Source organism: Leptonychotes weddellii, chromosome 13 (assembly GCF_054177405.1).
Source record: "Leptonychotes weddellii isolate Sample4059 chromosome 13, ASM5417740v2, whole genome shotgun sequence".
Taxonomy (NCBI): Eukaryota; Metazoa; Chordata; class Mammalia; order Carnivora; family Phocidae; genus Leptonychotes; species Leptonychotes weddellii.
The window spans coordinates 45,486,917-45,493,783 of record NC_138381.1 but is presented as its reverse complement, the minus strand read 5'-3'; positions in this window follow the sequence as shown (position 1 = coordinate 45,493,783).

Sequence of the window (6,867 nt, the reverse complement as noted above, 5' to 3'; positions counted from 1 at the left end):
CACAGGCACACACACGCCCTCTCTCTCTCTCAAATATATAAATAAATAAAATCTTAAAAAAAAAGAGCTATTAAGCCATGGAAAGATATGGAGGAAAATTAAATGCATATTACTAAGTGAAAGTAGCCAAACCGAAAAGGCTACATACTACACTGTTCCAGCCATATGACATTCTGGAAAAGGCAAAACTATAGAGACAGTAAAAATGTCAGTGATGTCAGTGGTTATGGGGGAGAAAGGCATGAAGAGGCACAGCACAGAGGATTTGGAGGGGAGTGAAACTACTCAGTATGACACTATTATGGTGAATACATGTCATACATTTGTCCATACCCATAGAATGTAAAACACCAAGACTGAACCCTAATGTAGACTATGGACTTTGGATGATAATGATGCGTCATTGTTGGTTCATCAATTATAACAAATGTGCCACTTAGGTATGGGATGTTAAGTAGAAGAGCCTTTGCATTTCAGAAGCAGAGATATATGGGAACTTTCTGTACTTTCCATTCAACTTTGCTGAACCTAAAACTATTCTAAAAAATAAAGTCTATTAAAATTCTTTTCAAAAATGGAGATATTTAGAGGTGCCTGGGTGGCTCAATAGGGTAAGTGTCTGCCTTCAGCTCAAGTCATGATCTCGGGGTCCTGGGATAGAGCCCTGCATCACGCTCCCTGCTCAGCAGGGAGTTTGCTTCTCCCTCTCCCTCTGCCCCTCCTGACCTTGAGCACATGCTCTCTCTCTCTCAAATAAATAAATAAAATCCTTTTTTTTTAGATTTTTAAAAAAATTTATTTATTTGACACAGAGAGAGAGATAGCGAGAGCAGGAACACAAGCAGGGGGAGTGGGAGAGGGAGAAGCAGGCTTCCTGCCGAGCAGGGAGCCCGATGTGGGGCTCGATCCCAGGACCCTGGGATCATGACCTGAGCCGAAGGCAGACGCTCAACGACTGAGCCACCCAGGCGCCCAAATAAAATCCTTAAAAATGGAGATATTTAAAACTGCTCTTTGTGAGTTATTTAGTATGTTTTACAGCATGTCTAAACTTGATTTCTCAGCCCTCGAATGGTTTGGTTTTTCAAATTTTTTCATACTTTTATAACGTTAAAGGATACCATACTTTTTAAAAAAGATTTTATTTATTTATTTATTTATTTATTTATTTAAGAGAGAGAGAACAAGCAGGGGGGAGGAGCAGAGGGAGAGGGAGAAGCAGACACCCCATTGAGCTGGGAGCCCAATGCAGAGCTTGATCCCAGGACCCTGGGATCATGACCTAAGCCGAAGGCAGATGCTTAACCAACTGAACCACCCAGGCGCCCCAAGGATACCATACTTCTATTAAAATATCAGATAAGAATATTCCTTTGAGGCAAAAGAACACAAAAACATAAATATACTCACGAGATATGCAATGTAACTTTACACACCATGTTTTTGAAAACCCTTAAAAATTATATAAATATTTGGTCCTTCATACTAGATACTATAAAAAGGAAATTTTTTTTAGCTTCCTCTTTTAATACAACTGAAAATAGTACAGAGTCTTTACTTGTATATTAAGATAGACACACATACACAAATACATTTAAACACATGCAAATTCACAGACTATGAAGTCAGATACCTTGTTCAAATTATGTTTCTGTCTTATACTGGCTTCCTGACATGTATAAGTTAATTCATATTCTGAGGCTTAATGTCTTTATCTATAAAATGGAGATATGTCAGAGGGCTATGATAATTAAAATGAGATAATCAGATAAAAGTCTAGAAATATACAAGGCACACAGTAAGAGCTTAATAAACATTGATAAATATAACAAATATTCATTAAAATTATAAATATTAACTGTTAATACGTTCATCTAACACCTTTCTGACATTTTATTCCATGTAACTTATAAACTTTTAAAATAAATAGTATATCTTAGTGAAAAACCTGTATTTGTCTCCTTATGGAAAGGGTTAAAAAGTACTTATAATTAAAATTTCTAATCTTTTCGAATGCTTCTATTTAGAAATCTGATCATTATATAGTAATAGTGAGAAACTGAATAATGAAATGAACAATCCACTTATAAATAATTCTTTTTTTATTTTTCACAAATGCCAATTCTTAGTCATTATGAATGCATTCTCCATTTCCCAATTGCCTGTTCAGTGAAAAATGCATAAAACTCCAGTTTATTTAGAGTACAAGCAGTTGAGATAATCAAGTAATTGAAAAAATTTTACACTTCAGATTTGCAAAGAAAATCCCAATCATAATTAATTCCAAACAGGCAAATTGATTTGGAAAATTTTTTTTTTTAAGATTTTATTTATTTATTTGACAGAAAGAGACACAGCGGGAGTGGGAACACATGCAGGGGGAGTGGGAGAGGGAGAAGCAGGCTTCCCGTGGAGCAGGGAGCCCGATGTGGGGCTCAATCCCAGGACCCTGAGATCATGACCTGGGCCGAAGGCAGATGCTTAATGACTGAGCCACCCAGGGGCCCCTGATTTGGAAAACTTTTTAAAAAATTATTTTTATTTTTTTTGTAACTATATTCCTTAAGGCTGTATTGATTTCAATTTTTATTTTAAGTTTTTATTTAAATTTTAGTTAGTTAACATACAGTGTAATATTGGTTTCAGGAGTAGAATTTAGTGATTCATCACTTACATATAACACCCGGTGCTCAACATAAGTTAAAAAAATTTTTTTTTAGGGCGCCTGGGTGGCTCAGGTGGTTAAGCGACTGCCTTTGGCTCAGGTCATGATCCCGGAGTCCTGGGATCGAGTCCCGCATCGGGCTCCCGGCTCAGCGGGGAGCCTGCTTCTCCCTCTGACCCTATCCCCTCTCATGCTGTTTCTCTCTCTCTCTCTCTCTCTCTCAAATAAATAAAATCTTTAAAAAAAAAAAAATTTTTTTTTAGATTATGCTTTCAATAGTGTTTCTTATAGCTTCTATGAACAGAGTTCACGTCAATACATGGTGTTCAAAAAGATGATGCTGAACCCACTAATTCTGAATAATGTAAACAATTCATTATAATTTGTGCTAAATATTTTAAAACATAATTTTTTGTACTTTAATTCTTTTCGTCAACCTCACCTATTTCAAAACCACATATACTACCTGTGCAGACTTTAAATCTATGTTTTGCAAGGGGGCGCCTGAGTGGCTTAGTTGGTTAAGCAGCAGACTCTTGATTTAGGCTCAGCTCATGATCTCAGGGTTCTGGGATTGAGCCCCACATCGGGGCTCGCGCTCTGTGCTCAGCAGGGAGTCTGCTGAAGATTCTCTCTCCCTCTCTCTCTGTCTAGCCCCCTGCTTGCACTCTCCTTCTTTCTCTCACTGTCTCTCAAACAAATAAATAAGTCTTAAAAAACAACAACAACGACTATGCTTTGCAGGGTATAATAGGTGAAGAGGATTAAGAGGTAATAAATTAAGGAAGTCGTAAATTAAGGAAGTCATGGGGATATAATATACAGCATAAGGAATATAGTCAATAATATTTCAATAACTTTGTATGGTGACAGATAATAACTAGACGTATCATGGGGATCATTTTGTAACGTATAAAAATATTGAATCGCTATGTTGTACACTTGAAACTAATGGGATATTGTATGTCAATTATGCTTCAATAGAAAAAAAAGTACTATGCTTTTCAGAGACTAAAAAGCTGGATTACACAGTAAGAATATATTCCAGCTGACCTTATCTGAAACAGAAGTTATATATATACATATCTTGAGCTGTAGTGATGATTGAATATGAATTCTGAGAACTTGAAGACTGGTATTTCAGGGTGATATATTTTAGAAATAGCTGAGGAAAGATTTTTAGCTTTTCAAATTTAGTCTTTAAAAGCTAAGATGTACCATGTATATTCATGGAAATATTTTGTTTTCCTAAAATACCTTTAAGTGAACATGGATTCATTGAAAATAATATGGACAGATTGAATCATCTTGTTGAAAATAGAAAGCAGAGGAATTGATATAAAGGATAAAGGACTTTTAAACATAATTTGCTTGTGGGATGCCTGGGTGGTGCAGCTGGTTAAGTGTGGGACCCTTGGTTTTGGCTCAGGTCATGATCTCAGGGTCGTGAGATCGAGTCCCATGTTGGGCTCCACACTCAGCGCTAAGTCGGCTTCAGATTCTCTCTCCCTCTCCCTCTGCCCCTCCCACTCATGCTCTCTCTCTCTCAAATATATAAATAAATCTTTAAAAAATAATAATTTACTTGCAATATATATAAGTCAAATCATTATGCTATATGCTCAAATATACAATGCTGTATATCAATTATATTTCAATAAAACTGAAAGAAAAAAATTTGCTGAAAGAAATATTAGCTAAATAAAGGCGTCATCTTTCCCAGCTAAAACTAAATTATTAAGGTGATAAGTCTTATTGGTAGTATAAAAGCAGTATTAGTAACTAATATGAGAGTTTGACAGTTCATTAAATTATTTCTTATCAATTATCTTATTTGTTTCTCACAGCAACATCTGATGCAGGCGTTATCATCATTCTCATATTCCAAGTGAAAAATTTTAGACTCAGAAAGGATACTAGGCAGTAAGAGTTGTTTTCTGGTCTGTAGTGATTTTTTTTTTTTTAAAGTCCCACGCTGGGGAAATCACAGTCATGTATAGGTGGCAAGGCGAAACTATTTCCTCTCCCATTGACACAGCAAGCTCTGATGGCCAATGCTGCCTTGTTAGGACTAAAAACAACCTAACAAAACTCTCCACTATTTTGAGATCCAGAAATAGATATCAAGTCAATCCTGACTCCCTCAGGAATTTAGGTTGGCATTTAAGGAGTGGGAGTGTGTGGACTCTGGCATTAGGGGTTACTCTGATGTTCAGTCCCTCTGATGTTTACTAGAACACAGTTTTGGGGAAAAGAGGACAAGAAAACAGGCTAGAGATCCCAAAATGTAAGAAAAAAAAATAAAGTGTTCCATACAGAATTTTAATTCTTTCAAGCTATTATTTCAACTAACCACCATAGAATGCTTTCTAAAATTTTTCTCTTTTGCTAATGTGAGATTGCCTTGTATTTGGAGGGCATATGTTTCAGTCACTACACAGTTCTCAACTTGTTCTGAAAGCCAAATAGTTCTGTTTTTAGAAACATGTAAACTACGTAGTTATCTGACAAAATTAGATTAAGATATGTGACTGGGGAGTGTGAAATGGAGTACTTCCAGTTTGTGAATCTGGAGAGCTTATATTGAAAAAGATTTGGAAAAAGAAGTATTAGCATGGATAGAGACATTGCATAACTATAAATGGGTAACTCATCAAAAAGATGTGAACAATCCTAAATGTGTATGAACCTAAAAATAGGGCTTCAAAATATATGAAGCAGAAACTAACAGAACTAAAGGGAAAACTACATTTATACAGGGAGGTATCAGTACTTCTTTCTCAGAAATAAATAGAACAATTTAATAAAAAACCAATAGAGTATGAAAGAACAATACTTTCAATCAACTTGATCATATTTACATTTATGAAATACTCTACCACCAGCAGAATACAAATTTTTTTCAAATGCACATGGAACGTTTATTAAGATAGACCATAGTCTGGGCCATAAAGCAAATCTTAACAAATTTAAAGAATTAAAACCATACTAGAATAGGCAAACTCATAGAGACAGAAAGTAGGATACAGCTGCAAGGGGCTGGGAGGAAGGAGGAGGTTTTTGTTTAATAAATGCAGAGTTTCTATTTGAAACAATTAAAAAGTTCTAGAAATAGATAGTGGTAATAGTTACACAGCATTGTGAATGTGTGGAAAGCCATTGAATTGTACACTTAAAAATGATTAAAATGGTAGATTTCATATTATGTATCTTTTACCACAATAGGTAATTGGAGAAAAAATTATTAAACATATTAAAAAATATGTTATCTAACAGAACAAAATTAAACAAGAAAACAATAGAAAGATACCAGGAAAATCCTCAAATATTTAGAAATTAAACATTACATTTCTCTCTTTCTTATTTTTTTTTATTTTATTATGTTATGTTAATCACCATACATTTCTAAATAAACCAGGTGCCAAAGAGGAAATTTCAAGAAGAGTTAGAAAATATTTTGAACTGAATGAAAATGTAGCATAAAAAAATTTGTGGAATGTAGCCAGTACTTAAAGGGAAATTTATAGAAGCAAAGCTTATGATTAGAAAAGAACAAAGGTGTAAAATCTATAGCCTAAGATTTCAACTTAAGAATCAAGAAAAAAAGGAGGGGTGGTGCCTGGGTGGCTCAGTCTTTCAAGCATCTGACTCTTGATTTGGGCTCCAGTCATGATCTCAGGGTTGCTTGGGATTCTCTCTCTCTCCCTCTCCCTCTATCCCTCCCCCACCTCTCAAAAAAAAAAAAAAAAAAGAATCTAGAAAAAGGGAAGCAAATTAAATGCAAACCTCGTAGAAGGAAGGAAATAATAAAGATAAGAATAGAAATCAATACATTTGAAAACAGAAAAATAATAGAGAAAACAAAAAAATCCAAATGACCTTGAAAAGATCAATAGAATTGAGAAACATCTACCCAAACTGACCAAGAAAAAAGAGAAGATACCAACTACCCTGATATTAAGAATGAAATAGGGGCGCCTGGGTGGCTCAGTTGGTTAAGCGACTGCCTTCGGCTCAGGTCATGATCCTGGAGTCCCGGGATCGAGTCCCGCATGGGGCTCCCTGCTCGGCAGGGAGTCTGCTTCTCCCTCTGACCCTCCTCCCTCTCATGCTCTCTGTCTCTCATTCTCTCTGTCTCAAATAAATAAATAAAATCTTAAAAAAAAAATAAAAAAAGAAAATAAAGAATGAAATAGGATTCA